Raw genomic sequence first — 22,664 nt, 5'->3', positions numbered from 1 at the left:
GCTTGCCATCTAATTAGACAAGCGATATTCCTCCAGCCCCTGATAAGGCATACGGAGTTCTCAAAACAAATCAAACCTATGACAGACCTGGGAAAAACCCTGCGGCCATTGTTTTGATTTCACCGAGAACTTCAGCAAAAGAATGTGCTAACGACCAGGTCGTATGACATCCTTATTGACGTATCTATGTCCATCCTTACGTCAATCTCGGCACCTTAAAGGTATAAATATTACCGATATTGCCCTATGCAAACACACGCGGTGGTGACGAGATCGGAGCAGCCGGACTTGCCGAAGCCCAGAGCAGAGCAGACCCCGCTGGCGCAGCCCCGCCTTCCTGACGCGCTGAGAACGAGACGCTGCTTTCTCCTGCCGAGAAATCCAGCTCCGGCGCTTCCGGGTAGCCCTCGCAGGCAGCCTGGAATATCGAGACCAGAGACGAGAGATACCATCCCTCATTCATCCTAGATTCCAGGTACGGAACTGAATAACCCCTTGCAGAGAATTCTTTAGTCAGTCACTTGGCAAAACAAACTTAACTTAAACTGCTACTTTCTATTCCCGCCCATGTATTAGGCTTAGGTCAGGTACACGGGGTAGGCGTAGTTAGAAACACCAGTTGAGTACGATTAGTCAAATGTAAATGTGTATGTATTCATTTTATTAATTTTATTCATTTTAAACCTTCATATGGCTTAGAAACCATATCAATGTTTTTACAGTATTATTTTATACTTCTGCTTTTATTGTATGCACTTTACTTAACCATAAGTATTGCAATAATATCGATCCATTTCTCTTGTATGAGAAAAGAGACTGATCAATAAATAACATCTTTTATTGAACACGCCCGTCTCTTCCTTTTCTCTACAATCTGGTGAGACTAAGAATGCACGTACTGACTGAGTAAAATAAGTCGTCTTTTGTTTTCACACGACTCTAGAGATACACTCTTGATTAGGGGAGAGCAAAGTTGTCATGTTCTATGGTTGTCAGAAACTAAATCCCTTCTTGTCTATCCAGGGAGGTTCAACTCATCCTTGCCTATTCGAGAAAGTTTCTAGTGAACTCTGAGCTAGCTGGCAAAACCCAAAACTTTAAGTCTAATATCGACAGTAGTAGACCTAGTTAACGTCTGGTCTAGGCCTATACTATTGAAGGTATTATTCCAATGCGCAGAGCCTATTGGGATAATAGGAACTACACTACAACGTGATACTTACCTGGATTGTGCAGGGTCTCCGAACACCTTCCTGCAGGTATGCTGTATACTCTCTATCTTAAACCAGATAACATGTGCATAGCACTCTTACAGGATACACATTTAAATGAGGTAGAGATCACCAAGTTGCAACCCAGATGGAGAGGGATAATATATGCCACAGATTACTCCCTGTTTGCTAGGGGGGCCCTCATTTGGATATGTCCTGGGACGCCTTTTGCAATGGATGAGGTCCTTGTTGATAGGGAGGGCAGATATGTACTCATGAAGGGTAGGCTAAATAGACGGCGCATATTGCTGGAAAACATGTACGCTCGAATGTAGAGCAGGGTCAGTACTTCAGTCAGCTGTCCATTGCAATGAGGAAATGGTGTGAGATCCCTTGGTTATTGTGCAGGGACTTCAATAGCGTACTAGATGTGGGGACTAATAGATCCTTCCCCCCTCTTCAGGGTACTGTAGCCACGACTAACTCTATGGGGTTGAATGGTTGGGCAGATGGATGGGGCTTAATAGACGTCTGGAGACATTGTAACCGCGGGAAGAGGGTGTATTCTTACTTTTCAGTACCCCATAACTAGCATGTCCGACCTAATCGGTTTTTCTGAACCCCTCCCTACTTCCACATGTTTCAAACTCAGAGTTTTGGGGACGTATGCACTCCGACCACAATCCCCACTATGTCACGCTGGCCTGGGAGGGTGGCATTCCCGAGGTCCCTACCTGAAAGCTGCAGCCAGCGGTGCTGGAGGATTCGATGTTCCGGGAGGCAGTTGGAGAGGCTATAGGGGAAAACTTTGAGCTTAACACGCGGACAGCCTCCTCTTCATCAGTGGAATGGGCGGCCATGAAGGCCACTTTGCGAGGGAAGTGCCTGGGACTGGGCTGTGGGCTACAAAGACAGGTGACATCGGACTTGCTCGATATAGAAAAACAGCTGTTGCCATTGGAGTCCAGAGCCATTGAAAATGCTGAGGAAATGATCTACCTGGTAGAAGCGCGCAAGAAGCATGCAGAACTGTTAGAACGGCAACGCTGTCTCAACTTTGCGGCACATTCAGCGTCCGCACATGCCAAGGCGGAACTGTCGGGCCTCTCCTGGCCTGATTAATCAAACAGAAACAGTCAGTGGGCCCATGTCTGCACTCTGATCTTCGGATGGGAGACTCAAATGCATGCAACTAGAAATACAGGGGGCGATACAGGAGTTTCTAGATAGACTTCCTTTTCTGTCACTGTCGCTGGAGCAACAGACAGAGCTGGATGCCTCGCTTACAATAGAGGAAGTTGGAGGTACAATGAGGGCCCTGCCATCTGGGAAGGTTCCAGTCCCAGATGGATTTCCTCATTAATTCTACAAGTCATATGCCTACCCTTTAAGCCCGCAATTACTTAAAGTATACACGGAAGCACTCGACAACCTCTCCCTCCGACCTCAATGACTGAAGCCACTTTGAGTTTTTTTTAAAAATAGGGACCCCTACATACACAATGTACTTACTAGTAGTAGGGAAATGGATTGTTGGGTGAAGACAGTACATAAGCAAGTGAATAACTCTCCATAAAAAATTCTAAGCAACAAAAACAATATGATTATTGACAAATCATGTGCACTAATTCAAAAGAAAACAGAAAAAGATGTATCAATATTAACATATTTATTATTTTTTTGATTTATTTTTTAATTATTGTACACAAAATATTTGTTTTCTTTAACAAATAGTTAAAAAAACATAAATATCGCAACAACATAATCATATATCTAAATGGCACAAAGTAATGATATCACAATTCATTATTCAGTTTGGTTTCAGTTGAAATGTCCGATGTCACTGTAGATCGTAGGAAGACTAGCGGTAGATGAGAGCTACGCTGCATTTCAGCATGTGTGCCTTCATCAGGGGCCCATCTTAGCTATTACCATTTATTGTGTATGGAGAGAGAAGCTAGTGATGGAGCGAGGTTCAGAATAACATTTTGTCCTGACTCGCAAAGTTAAACTTCCATAATAAAATAATCGTATTAATCAGCATGAAGTGAAATGTACTAATCAACTTAGTTTAAAATGCATACACGACACAAGGGATTAACATATGTGCTCTATGTTGTAACTGAAAGTACATGAAAAATAATAAACTAACCTTGTCTATTGTCTTTGTCAGTATTAATGCGGCCGTTTAACTAATGGCATATGCTTATTTGTGTGTGCTTATGTTATGTCTTTTCGTCTTTATGTGGCACAAGCTCGAGGAGGATTTCGTGGCCATATGAGAAGAAAGTAAATATAAATGCTGCTAAATGTGCTTCGACTAGGTAACATTAATTAAAGGGTTAATAATTAGCAAAGGGGGTGGGTAACAGAACAAATCTCAATTCTCTAATTAATTAATATCTTGTGTTTGTTTGAATACTAGTTCTCCATGAGAAAGGCCTGAGGCATGAGGCCTGTGAAAGTGGGTGTTTGGAATCCTGTCGTGAAGAGCCGAGCACAGAGAAATGCATCTGAAAAATAAATTAAATGGACTGTGCAAGACGTGCTCTGAAAGTGACAAAATCCAAGGACAGGATGCGGCAAATCAGCCAAGCTAAGGAAGCAACGAACTGTTTTTCAATAAAATGTTGCATTTCCGAGGAAGCTAAAGCCGCATGACTGAAAAGACAATGGTGTTTTAGAAAGGCTCAACTTTGTATTGAAAAAGGTGATGATCTCATATGGACTGCCGTCTGTCAGCCAATTGGAACTCTGGATGGCAGGAGAAAAGTATACTTTTTAGTAAGATTAGCTAGGGAAAAAGGTATAAAAATTGCCCCCATGGGCAGGAGGGCGCTTCTTGCTTTCCGATTCCTGAAGGGCGTGTCGTGCTGAAGGACTTGTTGGCGCACATAAGGATAACAGGCTTAATGACTGTTTCTTTTAGGTGAAGCGAGTTTAGATAGGGAAAATAGAACTTAGGGGATGATAACTATTAATTTTTAATAAAATCTTACAGATTGATTTGCTTTGAATTGACAGTCTAATATGCTTTTCCTCAATAAAATGCTGCCTATTTGCTAATAAAATAATGAATTAATAAAGAAAATGCTCATTCCTTGAAAATAAAGTTAATAAATAAGATTCTGAAACGACAAGCTGATCTTGTTTATTCATGGTCTTGTTACCATCAGTTGATCCATTTACCTTAGTGACTTAATTAATTTATATTTCCTCAAAAACCATGATAAGGAATGATAAACTGCAGTTGTATATAAATGTGTAAATAGTTTGTGAATAGGTTCTTATTAATTAGGTCACTTGATTCAGTTGCCCAATGAGTTGTCTCGTTAGTTTATGGGCCTTATAAGTGATTTATGATTAATGGTGAGTATCTGATGTTGGGTAGCGTTGTTGAGACATATTTTCTATAGGGGCGCTGGATCAATTCTTTGGTAGCAGAGTTACGGTTACTTTGGTAACGGACATGCTACATGGTAGTTACATAGGATCTATGACTAAAACATGTTAAGTTTGTCAAGTTGTTATATGTTGTCGAAAGGTTTTTTCCAGCAGTGTGAAGATTCCTAGTTGTGCCGGCATAAGAGTAGTGTGACAAGTGAAGTTGCACAGTGCATTTGTTCTGTTTCAAAATAGTGGTATTGTCATATATCACTAGTGTTGTGGACGTACAGCACAAGTTTAGGGATTTTAGGTGTGCTAGGTAAAATGTATAGTGAGGATTGTCTATGAAATTGTAGCTTTCGAGTATAGGGACTTGGAGCCTGTTTTAAAACTCAGTGCGAAAAGAGTACTAGAATTTATCCAAGCTTGAGTGAAGGGTAAGGTAACGTCGTCTATTCTTACCGGCGAATGTGGATTTCTATGGTTGGTTAAAGTCCTACCAAGTGTCATGTATGAATGGTTAGGGAAACTCTCCGTTTGAAAGTGCGTAAATGATTTTGCAATTACGTTCGAGTAAAACTTTGAATTGTTACTTAATGTGCATTCAGAGGGAAACTAGTTCGTTTTTACCTGTTAGAAGGGTAGAGTAGATTTACTTTATCAACGAATGAATATTCTGTGAGAATAGCGTCGTCTATTCCACGCAAAAGGATACTTGAATGGCTGAAAAAGCTATCACTTTATTTTAGCGAAACAGACAAATGGTTTGTTTTTCTGTAGCAACTAATTGAATTTCATTGAAAAGTTTTGTTTAAAATGGCGCTGTGAAAATATTTTGTAAAGGAGGGGTGAGCTCTAGGAGCGAGAGACGAGAAACTGCAGCGCCAGTGTAGGTCACAGGGTCTGCGCTGTGATTGGCTAACATACGTCACAGCAAGAGCGCTGATTGGTTCACGTGACTAGAACGAGCTGACAGCTGATTGGCTTATTCTGAAAACAGCAATTCTATTGGTTGAGCAAGATGGTGACATAGCTTAACCTGATTGGCTTGTTGGTGAGTTTCGCGCACGGATTGGCTGGTTTTGCGGAACCACAAGAAAATACATACGATCATTTAGCAATAAATGGATTTGTTTAAAAACATGAGTTATTACTACAAGAAAGAGGAAAAGAAGCTTTCATGGTTTCAGAAATTGAAAAATATATTTAAACCTGATAAGAACATTGAAACGCGAGGTTGAAAATTACTTCATAAGTATAAAACACCTGCAGCCTATATGGAGGTGAATATGGTTATCATACTTGTCTATGGATGGATAATTGGATGGATTATACCAAAAATGATTAGCATGGCCGGTGGACGGATCATTTAATATGAGGGTTTTGATAAATTTGAGAGAAAAAATGATGGCTCTTGTGCCAAAGTCTAGACCTACTCAATTTGAAGCTTTAGTTGAATGGGAGGATGAGATGTTTGAACTTGAACGAGAAAACAGAGGTGTAACAAGAGGTCCAAAATTAGACATTAATAGAGAAACTCATGGAGATAGAATGCGTCGGTGGAGACGTGCAGACATGTGTGATGGTTTGTACCCAGTAAGAGTGATGGTTACTGAAATACCAGGTCAAAAGAATACCCAAAAGAAAAATAATAATGCTGAAGAAAGTGAATTAGAAGATTCAGTTTTAGAAGAAATTTATATTACAAATCAGAAACAGACTCCTTATAAACCAGCTTGTACATGGTCTTCCCCGATGGTTTCTTCAGGAACTACTCCAAGTGCTCCTCCTAGAGAGATTATTAATGAGGAATCACCCAGATTAAATCAGAATAATGCAAAAACTCCCGAAAGAGTAGAAACAAGAACTAATTCTAGTATATCAGGTGAAAATAGAAATTATCCTGAAACTCCAGTTTTGAGAAATGAGATTTCAAGAAATGTAATGAGAACAGAAAGATGTGAGGAAACTCCAAATACTTCAGAATATTTCCGATCAAAAGATGAATTAATACGACAGTTAACTAAAAGCATGGAAGCAGTAACGGTGCCAGTAACAATTGGTCCTGTTCAACCAGTATTTGATCAAAGAGAAGTTAGACATTCAGCTTTAACTATTCCATTAAATGCAGAAATTCAGAAAGTGGCTGAAAAAATGTGCTCAGATTTATCTGAAATTCACCGAGAGAAAACAATGATGCCTGATTTAACTTTTAATCAAAGTCCAGCATGTAGAACTCCAGCTGGTGCAGAATCTGATGCTGATACTCCAGAAAAGAGCGTTGATAAAATAGATTTAACGACCCCAAAACTTGATGTCGCAAAATTAAAAGCAGATTTGGAGGAATTAATTATTGGCACAATTGGACCTAACAATTTAAAGCATTATCAAGATGAAGAATTATTATTTATTTGTAAAAGCATACAGTGAAAAACGAAAAATAAATATGAACAGTTAAAAGAATTAGCTACTGAATTAGAGGTTGATTTGAGTAGGCAGAAGAATTTGGGAAAACATTACAGAATAGAATTTTCTGAAAGGGATATTGAAAACATGAATTCAATTGGAAGAATATTGCATATAAAAGATTTGATTGTGTATTTAAAAAGATTAGGAGATTTAAGTAAATGGAGAGTAAAATGGACAAAGAAAAGAGAGGAAGAAAGGAGAGAAAGAGGTCTAGTAGCTAATCAGTTTCCGATGAGAGAAATAGCAGGAGGTGGGTATGTGCATGTTCCTTGGACAAGACATGACATCTTATTATTCACAAATGATTTTCCTCGGCTGAGAGAAAAGCCTGTGGAATGGTATCAACAGGTGGATAGATTAATTAAAGTCTCAAAAGTTCTGTGGATTGATCTTGATGGATTCTTTGACATTGTTGTCCCATCCGATCTTTGGACAGAATTTAAAATTTCTGTAAGTTGGCCAAAAGAAAAACCTGCTCGAGATAGTATAACAGGTGCACCATCATCAGAAGTTATGGATCTGTATGATAAAGTAATTTACTGGTTGAAAAACAAGATTCCCCGGAAAGAAGTTGATTGGGTTAAAATAGACAGAACAATTCAAGAGCCAAAAGAATCAGTACATTCATTTTATGAAAGATTACTGCTGGTATTTAAACAATACAGTGGCTATGAAAAATTAAGTGAAAAGGACGAGTCACTTCATATATTGGTTTGTTTATGGCTTAAAACCTGAAATTGGTGAACTGATTAGAAACGGAATAGTTGGTTGGCAATCACTCTCAGTTGATGACATTTTGAGAAAAGCAAAATACTGTAGTGATGAAATAGATGCCAAACAGAAAAAGCTAAAAGAAAAAGCAATGTGGGCACAAGTAAAAGTGGCTGAACAACAAATTGCAAATTTGGAAAATAAAAATGTTAATCAGAATCAAGGTAAATTTAAGGGTAATTACGATAAGCCAAAATTTAGTGTGAATATTGCAGAGTTAAAACAAAAGCTCCCTTGTTTTAATTGTGGCGAAATTGGACACTGGAAGCGTGAATGTAAAAATCCGCCCAGAAATTTAAAAAATGCATAATTAAATCCACAGATGCAGAATGAGGTAAATCTGCAGCAACAGCTACAGCGACAGATAAATGAGATAAATCAGCAGCAACAGCTACAGAGACAGGTAGTGAATCAGAGGAGTCAGATTCCACAACCGCCATTTCCAAACTGTGTGAATGTACAGAGGTACAATACAGAAACGGGATTCTGCGGAGGTGATCAGGAAAACAGACCGTAAAGAGTAAATGTGCCAAATGTTTCTCAACAGTTTTGGATGAAAAAGAATGGAGGAAGTGATTCTGTAGATTACTTATGACGGTGCCTGAGAGAGGAGGAAGAATGTGTGCTTGGAGCCACTCTTGAGGTAGATCAGTCCGGTCCATTTGTAAATGGTAAAGTAAATGATGTAGAAATCACTTTTCTTGTGGACACTGGTGCTACCCGTTCTACTGTTAGATCAGTGGAAATAGAAAACCTGCCTCTCTCTGGGGATTCCATCCAAGTAGTAGGTGTAGCTAATCAACAAATTAAAACAGATTTAACAGAGCCTGTCAAAGTTGAAATTGGTAAATTTAAAGACAAACATAGATTTGTAGTTTGTAACAGTAGTCCTGTAAACTTGTTAGGAAGAGACATCCTTTGCAAGATGAATTACAAAATATATTGCTCACCGGAGGGTATAGAGCTTCAAACTCTAGAAGAAGATGGGCTGTACAAATTAACAATGTTAATGGTTGAAGCAGAGGAAAGTAAAATATTTCCTGCATTTGATAAAGATAATCTTCCAGAAGAGTTAAAAGAGACAGTCAGTGCTAAAATTTGGGATCTGACAGGAAGTGAAATGGGCTTGATGAAAAATGTTGACCCAGTGAAAATTACAGTAAAACAAGGAGTAGATTTTCCAAACATTCCTCAGTATAAAATGAAAGCAGAAACTATTGAAGGTGTTATTCCTGTTATTGACAAATTCATAAAACAAGGTGTTCTAAAAGAAATTGAAAGCAGTCCATGTAATTCACCGATTATGGGGATCAAAAAGCCAAACGGAACTTACAGGATTGTTCAAGACCTGAGAAAGGTTAACCAGATAGTTGTTCCATGTTGCCCAGTAGTTCCAAACCCAGCGGTAATTCTTTATCAGATTCTGCATGATGCAGAATGGTATACAGTTATAGACCTTTGCAATGCATTCTTTACTGTTCCATTGCATCCAGATAGCCAGCAAATTTTTGCGTTCAGGTTCCAGGATCGTATATTAGCATGGTGTCGTATCCCTCAAGGGTATACAGAGAGTCCATCTATTTTTAATCAGTTGCTAAAGAAATCCTTGGAGAATTTAGATTTACCTGGAAAATCAACATTAGTGCAATACATAGATGACCTTCTTGTGGCTGCAAAAACACGAGATAACTGTGTGACAGATACTATTACTCTTTTGAATCATCTGGCGGATGAGGGACATAAAGTGTCTCCTGCAAAATTACAGTTTTGCAAACAAGAAGTAAAATATCTTGGTCACAGAATTGCAAAAGGAATCAGGCAAGTGATAATTGAGAGAATAAAAATGATTCAGGGAATGCAACCTCCAAAAACACAGAGACACGTCAGAATGTTTCTAGGAATGGTTGGTTATTGTCGCCAATGGATTAGTGGATTTTCAGTAATTGCAAAACTACTGCAGAGACTAACAAAAGCAGATATAAAAGACCCAATTACCCTAACAGAAACTGAGTTAGAAGCTTTTGAAAAGTTAAAAAGAAGTTTGTGTGAAGCTCCAGCTCTAGCTATGCCAGATTATGAAAAGGAATTTGCGTTGTACTGCAGTGAAAGAGAAGGATGTGCATTATCAGTCTTAATCCAGAAACATGGAAAACTGAGAAAGCCAATTGCATATTTCTCAGCAGTTCTTGATCCTGTTGCAAAAGCATTACCAGGCTGTCTAAAAGCAGTAGCTGCAACAAGTGTTAGCCTTGAGCAAAGCGAGGGAATTATAATGGGATTTCCTGTAAATGTTTATGTTCCCCATTCTGTGGAAATTCTTCTTACCAGAAGCAAAACACAGCATTTGACAAGTAACAGGCTTACTAAATATGAAAAAGTTATTCTGGGATCAGATAACGTCTCGATAGCAAGGTGTGTGAATTTAAATCCTTCCACATTATTGCCTGATGGTACTGTAACGGAAATCAGAAACGAAAATGACATTGATCATGAGTGCTTGGATGTTTTAGAATATTGCACCAAGCCTAGGCAGGACATTAAAGATGTTCCTTTGCCTGAGTCAGATTTTGTTTACTTTGTTGATGGATCTTGCTTGAGAACAGTTGAAGGCTTTCTGAGAGCAGCATATTCTGTTTGTACAGTTGCAAATGTAGTTGAAGCTTCATGTCTCGAAGGAATTCGTTCAGCTCAAGTAGCAGAATCGATTGCTTTGATTCGTGCTTGTGAAAGAGCAAAAGAGTTAAAAATTACCATAGTGACTGATAGTCAGTATGGATACGGCGTAGTCCATGACTTGCCTTGATGCCTACGGGCTTAGTTGCGCGTTATAAATTTCATTTCATTCATTCATTCATGACTATGGTCTGCTCTGGTCTCAAAGAGGTTATTTAACTTCTGCGGGAACACCAATCAGAAATGCAAAATTGATCAAGAGATTGATCGATGGCATTCAGTTACCAGAAAAAATCGCTGTCGTGAAATGTGCAGCGCACAAAAAGGGCGAGGACTATATTACTAAGGGTAATTCCTATGCTGAAGAGATTGCAAAGTACTGTGCAAAGAATAATTTTTCAATCAATCGGGAAAAAGACAATGAACATGTTTTGAATTCACTTATGCTAACATTTGTAGTTTTAGACATGGCAAGGAGTGAAAGATTTACAAGATGAGGCAAATGTTGAGGAAAAAGACACATGGTTAAAAGCAGGTTGCAGACAGCGAGAAGAAGATGAGATTTGGGTTTACAAAGATGACAGACCAGTTTTGCCAAATAGCATGATTGCTGACATGGCTACAATGTATCATGGTCCAGGACATATTGGAAGGGATTCTACGATAAGGTTATTCAGGCAGACTTGGTACAACCCAAAGTTCAGAATATTTGCAGAATCTTTTTGTCAGAGATGCTTAATCTGTCAACAGATGAACCCAAACAGAAAAACAGTTGTGAGCATGGGAACCATAGGACGTGATGGTGGTCCTTTTACAAGGTTGCAAATGGATTTCATTGACATGCCACCCCATAACAAGTTGAGATATGTTCTTGTGATAATTTGTTTGTTTTCAAGATGGGTGGAAGCGCTCCCAACACGTCACAATGATCCAGTTACTGTTGCAAAATTGCTTTTAAGGGAGATCATACCAAGGTACGGTTTTCCAGTGACTGTTGAAACTGATCGTGGAACACATTTTGAAAACAGACTATTACAAATGATTTGTGAAGCATTGAATATAAAACAAAAGTTGCATTGTGCCTACAGACCAGAAGCATCAGGTGTTGTTGAGCAAGTGAATGGCACAATTAAGAATAGGATAGCTAAAATGTGTCTAGCTACAGGAGTAAAGTGGACAGATGCACTTCCACTTGTTTTGATGTCTCTGAGAAGTACTCCTGATAAAAAGACAGGTTTAAGTCCACATGATATTGTCATGGGCAGAGTCATGAGACAAGCATTTGTACCAGTAGGGAAATTAATGAGTATAAATGATAGCGTCATTTTGGAATACTGCAGGAACCTTTCTGACGTCGTGACTTCTGTGTTCCATCAGGTGGGAACCGAAGTGATAACGAGAGAAAAAGAGCAAGCTCATGATCTGCTACCCGGAGACTGGGTAAGAACAAAAGTTCACCGAAGAAGAAACTGTCTAGTACCCAGGTGGCAGAAGGCAAGATAGGTGATTCTTGTCACAACTAATGCAGTGAAGTGCAGGGGTTTCAAAAGGTGGATTCATGCAAGTCACACCATTCGTTTACCACCACCTGAAAATCCTGACGAAGGTGATACTACTACTGATTCAGACTCTGAAGAAGAACCTGAAAGAAATCCAGATCCCGAAGATCGACAAGAAAGTCGACATCTGGAAAATTCAAATGCCTCATTAAATGAAAATACTGAAGAAATCGTGATAATAGACTCGGAAAATGAAGAAGATCTGCTAGAAAAAGAAGTAGAAAAAGAGTCTGATCAAGTGGTTACTCAAGATCAAGAGAGTATTGAAAAACAGATTGGAAGCTCTGAAAGCAGGAACAGGAATTCTGAAACTGGGAAGTTGGAGGTAATTGAAGAAGAAGAAGAAGACAAATTACCAAGTACCAGCTATAAGGATGATGTTCCTAACAGAGTGAAACTGCCGAGTAAAGAAGATCCTAAGTATAAATTTGAAATTTCAGATACTGAATCAGATGAAAGTGATGAAGATTCTGAAATAAGAAAATTCAGAAAGAGTGCTTGGAGAGCAGAGTGTAACTTGACTGAACCAAAGAAGAAATTAGCAAGAAAAGGTGATAACTGGCCAAGTGAAAATGAAGGCTTAAATTTTTAATTAGTGAACAGATCAAAAGAACAGGTGAACGAAATTTCAAGTCAAAAAGGTGACTCTGAAAAGAAAGGTGAAGCAGGAAAGAAAATAGAAGTGATTAGTAGTAGAACAAAAAGAGTGGTAAAACCTAATCAGAAGTACAAGTCCCCTGAGTGGACATATATAATCATCCCACCTGTGGTGGAGGTGAACAGTAGTAGCCAGGAAGAGATAGATGACACATGTGATAATGATTGAAGTGTTTTCTGTAAAAATTTGAAGTTTTGTTTTTGGCATAAGGCTGAAGAAATTGTGTAAGGTGACACAAGGTCGAAGAAATTGTGTTAGCTGGAAAAACACATTGATGTAAGACGCAAGGTCGGAGAAAAGCTGTTAGAAAGTAGGGTTTTCTTAAAAAAAAAATCAAAAATAGGGGGGTGTTAGAATTTAGAATTTAGAAATTAGAAATTTAGAAATTTTTGAATTTTTTATTTTTGTTTTCTTTGTAAGGCTCTTGTTCTGAGTAAAAGATGCCTTCTGTTAATAACAATTCAAGATGTTCCATTTTAAGGAGATGCTGTAAAATGTCTTCTATTTTTGTGATTCTAATAATCTTGCTCTGGTTAATTTTAGCTGTCATTTTCCCTTTTGGAGTTGACAAGGAGATGTACAAAGCTACCATGACAAGTAAAGCTACAGTTAAACAAGATAAACATGGTGCAGCAGGCAAAACTAACTGAGTTATTGATCACAAACCAGAGATCCACCAAGATAGATCTGTTGGTGATTTTTCTAGTAATACTTTTTCAAGGCTTTTAGCTGAATATGTTAAGGTCATGGAAGTCAAAGACTGCTATATTTGTGTGAAATTGCCCGCTTCAGTTTCGGAGGGAGTGACCTATAATATGCTTCCTCTTACTTATGGCATAACTTGCAGTGTGATAGCTAGTTTATTTTATCAAACTGGTCGTTTAGAATACTATTATTAAAATTATGATGAAATCTTTGCAAAATTGACAAAAGCTTGAATAAGCATAAACATGCTAAGCAGATGAGGGAATTTTTCATTGTAACTAATGAACTCACCTATGAGTACGCTTTTAAAAACAATTTAACTTGTAAGTTGAGAACTGAAGAAAAATCTTTCTTGAATTTAGTTGAAGAGAGAAGGGCAATTTATAAGAGAAATGAAATGCTCAAGCAAACCAAATCTAAGTTTTGGCAAATTGAGGATTAAAAGCTTAATGGTAGATTAGAAAATGTTGCTATTCACATAGATAAACCTGTAAGTGGTAAATTTTGCATTAGGAGAGATAATACGCTTTTTGACAATTACTTTGTGGGTGCCAGTCAATGTGAGGATACTTATCAAATCATGGGTGGTTGGGGATTCAAAGGTGGCAAGGATCCAATTTTTCCTGGTATTTATTTTGTTTGTGGGGACAAAGCCTATTACAACCTCCCAGACCACTGGTATGGGACATGCTATGTTGGATTCGTTTTTCCCAAAATTTTTCATGTTGACAGAAATGCACAGGGTTCATTTGAAATTAACAGTCATCTCTTCAGAAGAGAAAGTTTCTCTGAAATTTTGGGAGATATTTTTGGTGCGGTAATACCTTTGGTGGGTATAACCCTGAATGCAGTTAAAATCAGAAAATTGTCCACAATTGTTGACAGATTGTCAACTGATACTGCTAGTGATTTCCAATTAGTGGATACTGAACTTATTGCCATGAGGTCCATGGTAATGCCGAACCGTCTTGCTTTAGACATTCTGCTAGCTAAAATGGGAGGAGTTTGCGGTATTTTACATGTCCAGCATTGTTGCACTTACATCCCTGATAAGAGCCAGAACATTGAATTGTATATCAAAAACATCCCTGAGTTGCATACAGAAATTGAACCTTTAGAAGATGAAGATTTTTCAGAACGTTTGAGCAAAAGATTTGCAGCAATCAAAAAATGGTTTCAAGAGATTGGTAGTTCAATTTTAGTTGGTAGTTCAATTTTAGGCAAAATGCTGACTCCTTTATTAGTTATAGTCTTTGTGTTACTTTTGTTGAAAATCAGTTGCATGTTACACAAGAGAAAGAAATATCTAATGGAAAAGAAGAGGATTTATCAGCTCATAAAGGAACAAGAAAAGGAAATAGAACTAGAAGAGTTTCGTAGATCACAATATGAGAGTTACAGACAAACGGCTGAGTCAAGACTTTAAAAACACTAATACAGTGAAAATCAAAACATGTTCGAGGGATAACATTTTGCTAAATTTTTGGGTGTAGTTTGGTGATTTTGAAATCACCAGATGAGGGAGTTGATGGAGCGAGGTTCAGAATAACATTTTGTCCTGACTCGCAAAGTTAAACTTCCATAATAAAATAATGGTATTAATCAGCATGAAGTGAAATGTACTAATCAACTTAGTGTAAAATGCATACACGACACAAGGGATTAACATATGTGCTCTATGTTGCAACTGCAAGTACGTGAAATATAATAAACTAACCTTGTCTATTGTCTTTGTCAGTATTAATGTGGCCGTTTAACTAATGGCATATGCTTATTTGTGTGTGCTTATGTTATGTCTTTTCGTCTTTATGTGGCACAAGCTCGAGGAGGATTTCGTGGCCATATGAGAAGAAAGTAATTATAAATGCTGCTAAATGTGCTTCGGCTAGGTAACATTAATTAACGGGTTAATAATTAGCAAAGGGGGTGGGTAACAGAACGAATCTCAATTCTCTAATTAATTAATATCTTGTGTTTGTTTGAATACTAGTTCTCCATGAGAGAGGCCTAAGGCCTGAGGCCTGTGAAAGTGGGTGTTTGGAATCCTGTTGTGAAGAGCCGAGCACAGAGAAATGCATCTGAAAAATAAATTAAATGGACTGCAAGGCGTGCTCTGAAAGTGACAAAATCCAAGGACAGGATGCGGCAAATCAGCCAAGCTAAGGAAACAACGAACTGTTATTCAATAAAATGTTGCATTTCCGAGGAAGCTAAAGTCGCATGACTGAAAAGACAATGGTGTTTTAGAAAGGCTCAACTTTGGATTGAAAAAGGTGATGATCTCATATGGACTGACGTCTGTCAGCCAACTGGAACTCTGGATGGCAGGAGAAAAGTATACTTTTTAGTAAGATTAGCTAGGGAAAAAGGTATAAAAATTGCCCCCATGGGCAGGAGGGCGCTTCTTGCTTTCCGATTCCTGAAGGGCGTGTCGTGCTGAAGGACTTGTTGGCGCACGTAAGGATAACAGGCTTAATGACTGTTTCTTTTAGGTGAAGCGAGTTTACATAGGGAAAATAGAACTTAGGGGATGATAACTATTAATTTTTAATAAAATCTTACAGATTGATTTGCTTTGAATTGACAGTCTAATATGCTTTTCCTCAATAAAATGCTGCTTATTTGCTAATAAAATAATGAATTAATAAAGAAAATGCTCATTCCTTGAAAATAAAGTTAATAAATAAGATTCTGAAACGACAAGCTGGTCTTGTTTATTCATGGTCTTGTTACCATCAGTTGATCCATTTACCTTAGTGACTTAATTAATTTATATTTGCTCAAAAACCATGGTAAGGAATGCTAAAGTGCAGTTGTATATAAATGTGTAAATAGTTTGTGAATAGGTTCTTATTAATTAGGTCACTTGATTCAGTTGCCCAATGATTTGTCTCGTTAGTTTATGGGCCTTATGAGTGATTTATGATTAATCTGATGTTGGGTAGCGTTGTTGAGACATATTTTCTATAGGGGCGCTGGATCACTAGCAAACTGGCTGCAACTGTGGCTCCAAATCTTTCAGTTGGGATGTCTACTCTGCATTCCATATTTTACATATTTTGCCTGGCAAATTGCCTATTGGTTCCATATGATAAGTTCTATGACTCTCAAATGTTTTCATGTCTGTATAAAAAAGTTGAATAAACAGATCAAACAAAAAAAATAGAAGTCATCAGAGTTCCCACGGGGTTGGGCATCCTCATTACTCCTACATATTAGGACCACCCACTGCAAGCTTTTGGAGGAATGGTCAGCTCTAATGGCAACAACCTGCAAACAAATGCTGGGGTTGCTATCTAAATGTGCTGCCTTGGAGTTGGAGCAGGTCATGATTGAAATGAAGAAGCTACAGGAGTCGCTGGAGAAACACCCACAACAAGATGCGGTACAGAGCTTCCTCAAAGAGATGGAGGTGCGTTTTACTAAGTATGAAGAGGAGATTAAAACGGGAAAAAAGTGGAAGCTCACAAGGGACAAAATTGATTATGCCTCAGGTCGTATTTTGCCCTTTGGAAGGAAATACGATGGAGCAAGGAAGGAATTTAGGTGCATGTATGCCCTCAGGCAGCACGAGTTGGCGACTTTGGAATCAAGCTTGGATGTGTCGAAGCTGGATGAGAGACAGGTGGCATCCAACATGGCCAGACCCCCTTCACAACTCTTGAGGAGTACTGTTTTTATGGTACAACCAGGAGCAAAGAAGAAAGCCCTCAAAAGGAAAAGGAGGAGATATCGCAGGAGAAAACGAAAAAGTCGGAGAGGAGGTGCATGGAAAGAATTCGGACAAGTTGAGTGGGAAAGTGTTTCGGCAGAGCAAAAGAAACAAGTAATGGGTGAGCAACAATTTTCTTTTATAAATCTTTCTTCCCAAAACCTTACCTCAGATGAACAGTCCCTCCTGGAACTGGGTCTCCCATTCTGTCCAGTGGCTAACCTGGATTATGCATGCACTCGCATTGACATGTTCCTTTTCATCAGAAAACTAAAGCTCTTGAAAATACATGCCCATAAACAACCTTGGGAAATTGTGGGGGTCGAGAAATGTAGATCTACCCCTCCCCAAACATCTTGCAATATATTATCCAGTGGGGATATAGATGGTTTGGCATCCCTGAGGGAGGTGGAATTGGGCGAGAGAAACTGGGTCTCTGAAGAGGAACTTTTGGAAGGCATAGATTTGGATGTAAACAGGAGCAGTCGAATTTACTTCAAACCCAAATCCAGATTCAACCCTATTACACCACATGACACCATCAACACATTTCATGAGGTGGTTCTAGGTGGTCTATTACTTTTTGGTTTAAGGGATAATAACCAATTTGCGACTAATTTGAGTAAAGGTCAACGAGCAGCTTTGGGGTCACTACAGAATGTTCTTTGCCATCAAACCTTTAAACAAAGAGGGTAATGTTGTGCTGTGGGATGTGAAAAAGTACACAGTAAAGGAAACACATTTTTCTGGTAGTTGCAAGAAGTACTATGCTGCTCAGTGTAGCCAAACAATTAATTTTTTTCATAGCTTGGTGGCCAGTTGGCATGAGAGGGGCATCTTGAGTATGGATGAAATGCTATTTTTAACTATCAAGAAACCCATAGCCCGTGTTTTTATATGTTACCGAAGGTACACAAACACAGTACAGAGCCACCAGGGAGACCTTTCATCTCTGCAAATAATAGTCTTCTGGAGAATGCCATTATCTATCTTGATAATTTTCTGTCCCCTTATGTATGTAGTCTTCCGTCATACTGCCATGACAGCATGGATCTTATTTCTAAAGTCACTGACACCACTTGGAAATCCAGTTATATCCTGGTGACAGTGGATGCAATTTCGCTGTACACATGTATAAAGCATGCATTGGGGTTGAAGGCTTTCAGGTATTTTTTTAGGGATAGACCGCTAGCAACATACGACCACACCATAGCTCTCACTGAGATGTTACAGTTCTGCCTGGAACATAACTATTTCTTGTTTGGCAATCAGTGGCAGAAACAAGTCACAACATCTGATTTTGTGGACACAGCATAATTATTTATGATATTTTCCTGTTTTGGGGCGGCCCACAGTATACACTGGACAGCTTTCTGGTTAAGTTATCTGAAAATGATCTTGGTTTGAAGTTCACGTACAAAACAGACACCAACAGAATAGATTTCCTTAACATCTTGGTAGTCGTGAAAGAGGACATGATACATTCCAAACTGCATAGGAAGACCACTGCAGTAAACAGCATTTTGCATGCCCGCAGCCATCATCCTGTGAAATTGAAATGGAGCATACCATCTGGGGTGCTCCTGAGAGCTAAGAGGAAATGTAGTACTGTACAATCCTATCACAGGGAAGAGAAAAGGATGGTGGAAATTGATTCGAGCAGGGGGTACACACACAAAGTGATTGATGCAGCAGTTAAAAAGGCGAGGGCAGTGGACAGTAGCACTCTCCTTGGGCCTAAACTTATGGGAGAAAGAAAGCAAGCAGTGAGGCTGATTTCCACCCATCATTCTAAATCTGCTGAGTTTGGGGCTATTGTTAAAAAACATTGGCACTTAGGGAAATCGAATTTCACTATTGGGAATCTGGTTAGCCCCAGTCCATAGATATCCTATGGGAGATGTAGTTCACTTAAGGATATGCTGGTGTACTCAGGAGGAGACAGGGTACCCTCTTGGAAGCACCTGATTGAGGGAACTCCTGGGTTTTTACAAGTGTGGTAAGTTCAAAATATGCACACATTGTACCAATATAAAAATGGTGATGCTTCCTAATGACAGAAAATGGAAAATCAGACATTTTATCAACTACAATACAAATTTTATTGTGTTTGTTCTAGTCTGTGTGATTTTGTTGTGTATGTTCTGGTCTGTGTTTGTGGATTGCGCTATGTGGGCAGCACCATTTTTCCCGTGAAAAAGAGAATTTTAGCACACCTGGGAGCCCTCCGGAATAATGATGCGTCTTACCCCATGGCGAGCCACTGCAATAAAATTAAGTGCAAAAAAGCTACATTTCTAACATATTCATTTCTATATCAGTATAATACCCAATTATAGTTGATCTTTTTTACAATTTTAAACACATGATTTAACTCATTTGATTGTGCAATAACGCATTGTTATTGTTAGGATCTGAGTGTAGTCCTATGTTTGTGTTTGTGCATGAGCATCAGGTGACCGGCCAGGACAGGGAAAAAGGGTAGTCCTACCTTAATGTCGGTGCTTGATATCGATAGTGTGTGGGTTTCCTGGTGTTGGTTCCTGAGATAGCTGTTTTTTTCCTTGCTTTTTGGTTACTCACGGACTCGTGAGTAACTCCAGTCCCCTTATCGGGTTTTTGTCATTCCCTGTATGTTGTGATTTCCAGTTACCAGTTTCCCGTTTTATTCTCAAAGACTCAGTGGGTCCTTTTTGTCTGCCCTTTCCTTCCCATCTTGCCTATGCGGAGTTTAGTTTCCCCCTTCCCCCCCATTCTTCCGTTTTGTAAAATCATTGACGAAGCTCATTTCAAAGACATTTCAGTGTTCGGAGAGACGCTGAGGAAACGAACGATCGGGTCGTTTCCTTTCGCGTCTTTCCGTTGCCTATTCCTGTCGTTTTGTGCGGAAATGACGTTTCAGGTCATTCCGCGAGTCCGCTTTTGAGCACATAAACATTGGGGTTACGAGTCTCCTGGCCCCTGTTGTTTTGGTCCTGATCTTTTTATCACTACGAGCCATTGCAGGGTTTTTTTTTATTGGCCTGACATTAAGGCATTCTTTTTTCCCCTGATCACGAAATAGACACCTTTTTGGAACAAATTAATTTACTTCGTGTTACTCCGTCTACAAGAGGATCTATCTTGTTTTGGAGTGTGGTCATTTGTGGTATGCCACCTGAAGACTTCCCGAAGCTAATCCTGCATTGTTGAATGGTGCAGAAGCGTGGAAGAGGGAGCTGTGACCATAATTCTTTAGCCAGGGTGGAAGCGGACTTGGTGTCTCCTAATAATCTTCCACCCCCTTTTCTGGCTCATGTGCTTACTCCTAGTTACATCTTGTGAGTGGTACAGGAGTTGGGGAAGTGGATTGGTTCGTGCTTCGTTCCTGCAGTGTTTGGGCTGAGTGGACGGAATCCAACAGTTATGTGCAAATTATGCAATACAGTACTTCATTTTTGTGCAAATATCTTGTTTTTACGTGCAAAGTTCGCAGTTGTTATCTCGGTTTAAATACCTTTTTGTGCAAATCTCGCTTTTGTGTGCAAAATAGGCAATTTAATATTGATGTAATACCAACTCAAACATCTATATGTATGTAAAAGCCTGTATAAAAATTATCATTTCCATCTATATACATATAAAAACATTTCATCATGCACAACATATATACATGTACTTGGCATTATTTTATTTTATGTTTTTTAATTATAGTGTTTATACTTGTATGGGTTTGGTTTTAGATATGGTGATTCTCTTCCATAATCTAAAAAAGTGTTTGGGGTTAAGATGTTTAAATTTCCCTAGTAATGTAGCTTTTTATGTCTCTCCACTCAGAAGCCTCTGGTGAGAGTACAATCGTGATAAAAACTGTTACAAAAAGTGAAGTTGGGCGAACATTTTTGCTAGAGTCTACTTAGTGAAAATGAGAAGTTAAAACATTGATTGCATCAATTTTCGTTTCTATTTTTTGCAATAATTTTTGATTAAAATAACTGTTCTTCTATTTCGTGAGGCTTTTTGATTTGTGGACTTTCTCTAGGGGGACGCTAGTTCTTTATCTGGTTGACCGGCCAATCTCAAAAGTTTCTTGTATAGGGATTGACTTATATATTCTTTTCATATATCTGTGAGTTATTAGTTTTATATACAGGTATATAGGTCTTCTGTTATATTCAGACCATCTGGGTGTTTAGAATCTAGTTCCAGGATATATCTGGTTTCCAGTTTCCTGAGTTTTTCATCTCTATCCCCTCCTCTTTTGCTTTGGGGTATGGTGTCTATCAGAAAATATTTTAAAAGTCTAGCATCCCCTTGGTGTTTTTCATTAAAATGTCGGGCAACAGGATATGTAGGATCTCGATTTTTGATCGCACGTATGTGTTGTAATATTCTCTTATGCCCCTGCAGCTTCGTACTTCTCACATATTTCAGCTTGCAGGGGCATTCCAGAACATAGATCACATACTCTGTTTTGCAAGTTAGCAGTTGCTTTATCTGATGCTCGCCTTTGCCAAATGCCAATGCAAAACTTTTCGTGTTCACGCCATTAATACATGCCTTGCAGGTTTGACATTTATAGAAACCCTGTCTTTGGTTAAACCAATTCTTTTTAGGGATTTCTATTGGGTTGTTGACCACCAGACGATCTCTCATATTTGGGGCTCTCCTGTTTGTAACGGTGTTTTTTTTTGCGAAGATGGGGTCCCAATATTGGATCGTTTTTCACCAGGGGCCAGTTCTTTTGTGTTATGCGTCTGATTTCTTTATGATACTTATTGTACCCTACGATCATCCTAAATTCTTTTTCTGGTTGTGAGGATGTGTCTGGTACATTTGCTGTTGTTGTCTTTTTAGCAAGGGCTGGTTGTAGGAGTGATGTTCTCTCCACTTCATTGCTTTTTCTTATGGCAGTGTCAATACATGTAATCGAGTATCCTCGTTGTAGGAACCTTGTTTTACTTATTTCTTGGGCTCTTTTTAATTCACATGTTGTACTACATATGCGCTTCAATCTGAGCATTTCCCCATAGGGGATGCTCTGTATTAGGTGTCTGGGGTGGTGACTATTAGCATGCAAAATGGAATTTACCGCTGTGGGTTTCCTGTGTATTTTAGTCTCTATTTTACCACCCTCTACCTATACCTCAACATCCAGAAATGTTACGCTGGTAGTACTTATTTCTGAAGTAAAATGCAAGTTGATATCATTCTGATTTAAGTTATGGATAAACTTTTCTGCCTCGCTTTTTGTGCCCCTCCAAACAAAAAACAAATCGTCAATATATCTCCACCAACACTTTACATGTTCCCTCAGTGTGTCTCCAAATTTCCTCTGGAGGACCAGTTCCTCCCACCATCCCATGTGGAGACAGGCATAACTTGGGGAGAAACTGGCCCCCATAGCTACGCCGCGTATCTGTTGATAGAGAACATGTTGAAAAAGGAAAATGTTATTGTGCAAACAAAAGTCTATCATGTCGAGAATCATTTTACTATGATGTTTATGAGTCTCTTGTCTTTGTCTTAGATAATGTTCT

The sequence above is a fragment of the Lissotriton helveticus genome, chromosome 3_1 (genome assembly GCF_964261635.1).
Source record: "Lissotriton helveticus chromosome 3_1, aLisHel1.1, whole genome shotgun sequence".
Classification (NCBI taxonomy): domain Eukaryota; kingdom Metazoa; phylum Chordata; class Amphibia; order Caudata; family Salamandridae; genus Lissotriton; species Lissotriton helveticus.
This window is presented reverse-complemented; position numbering follows the sequence as displayed.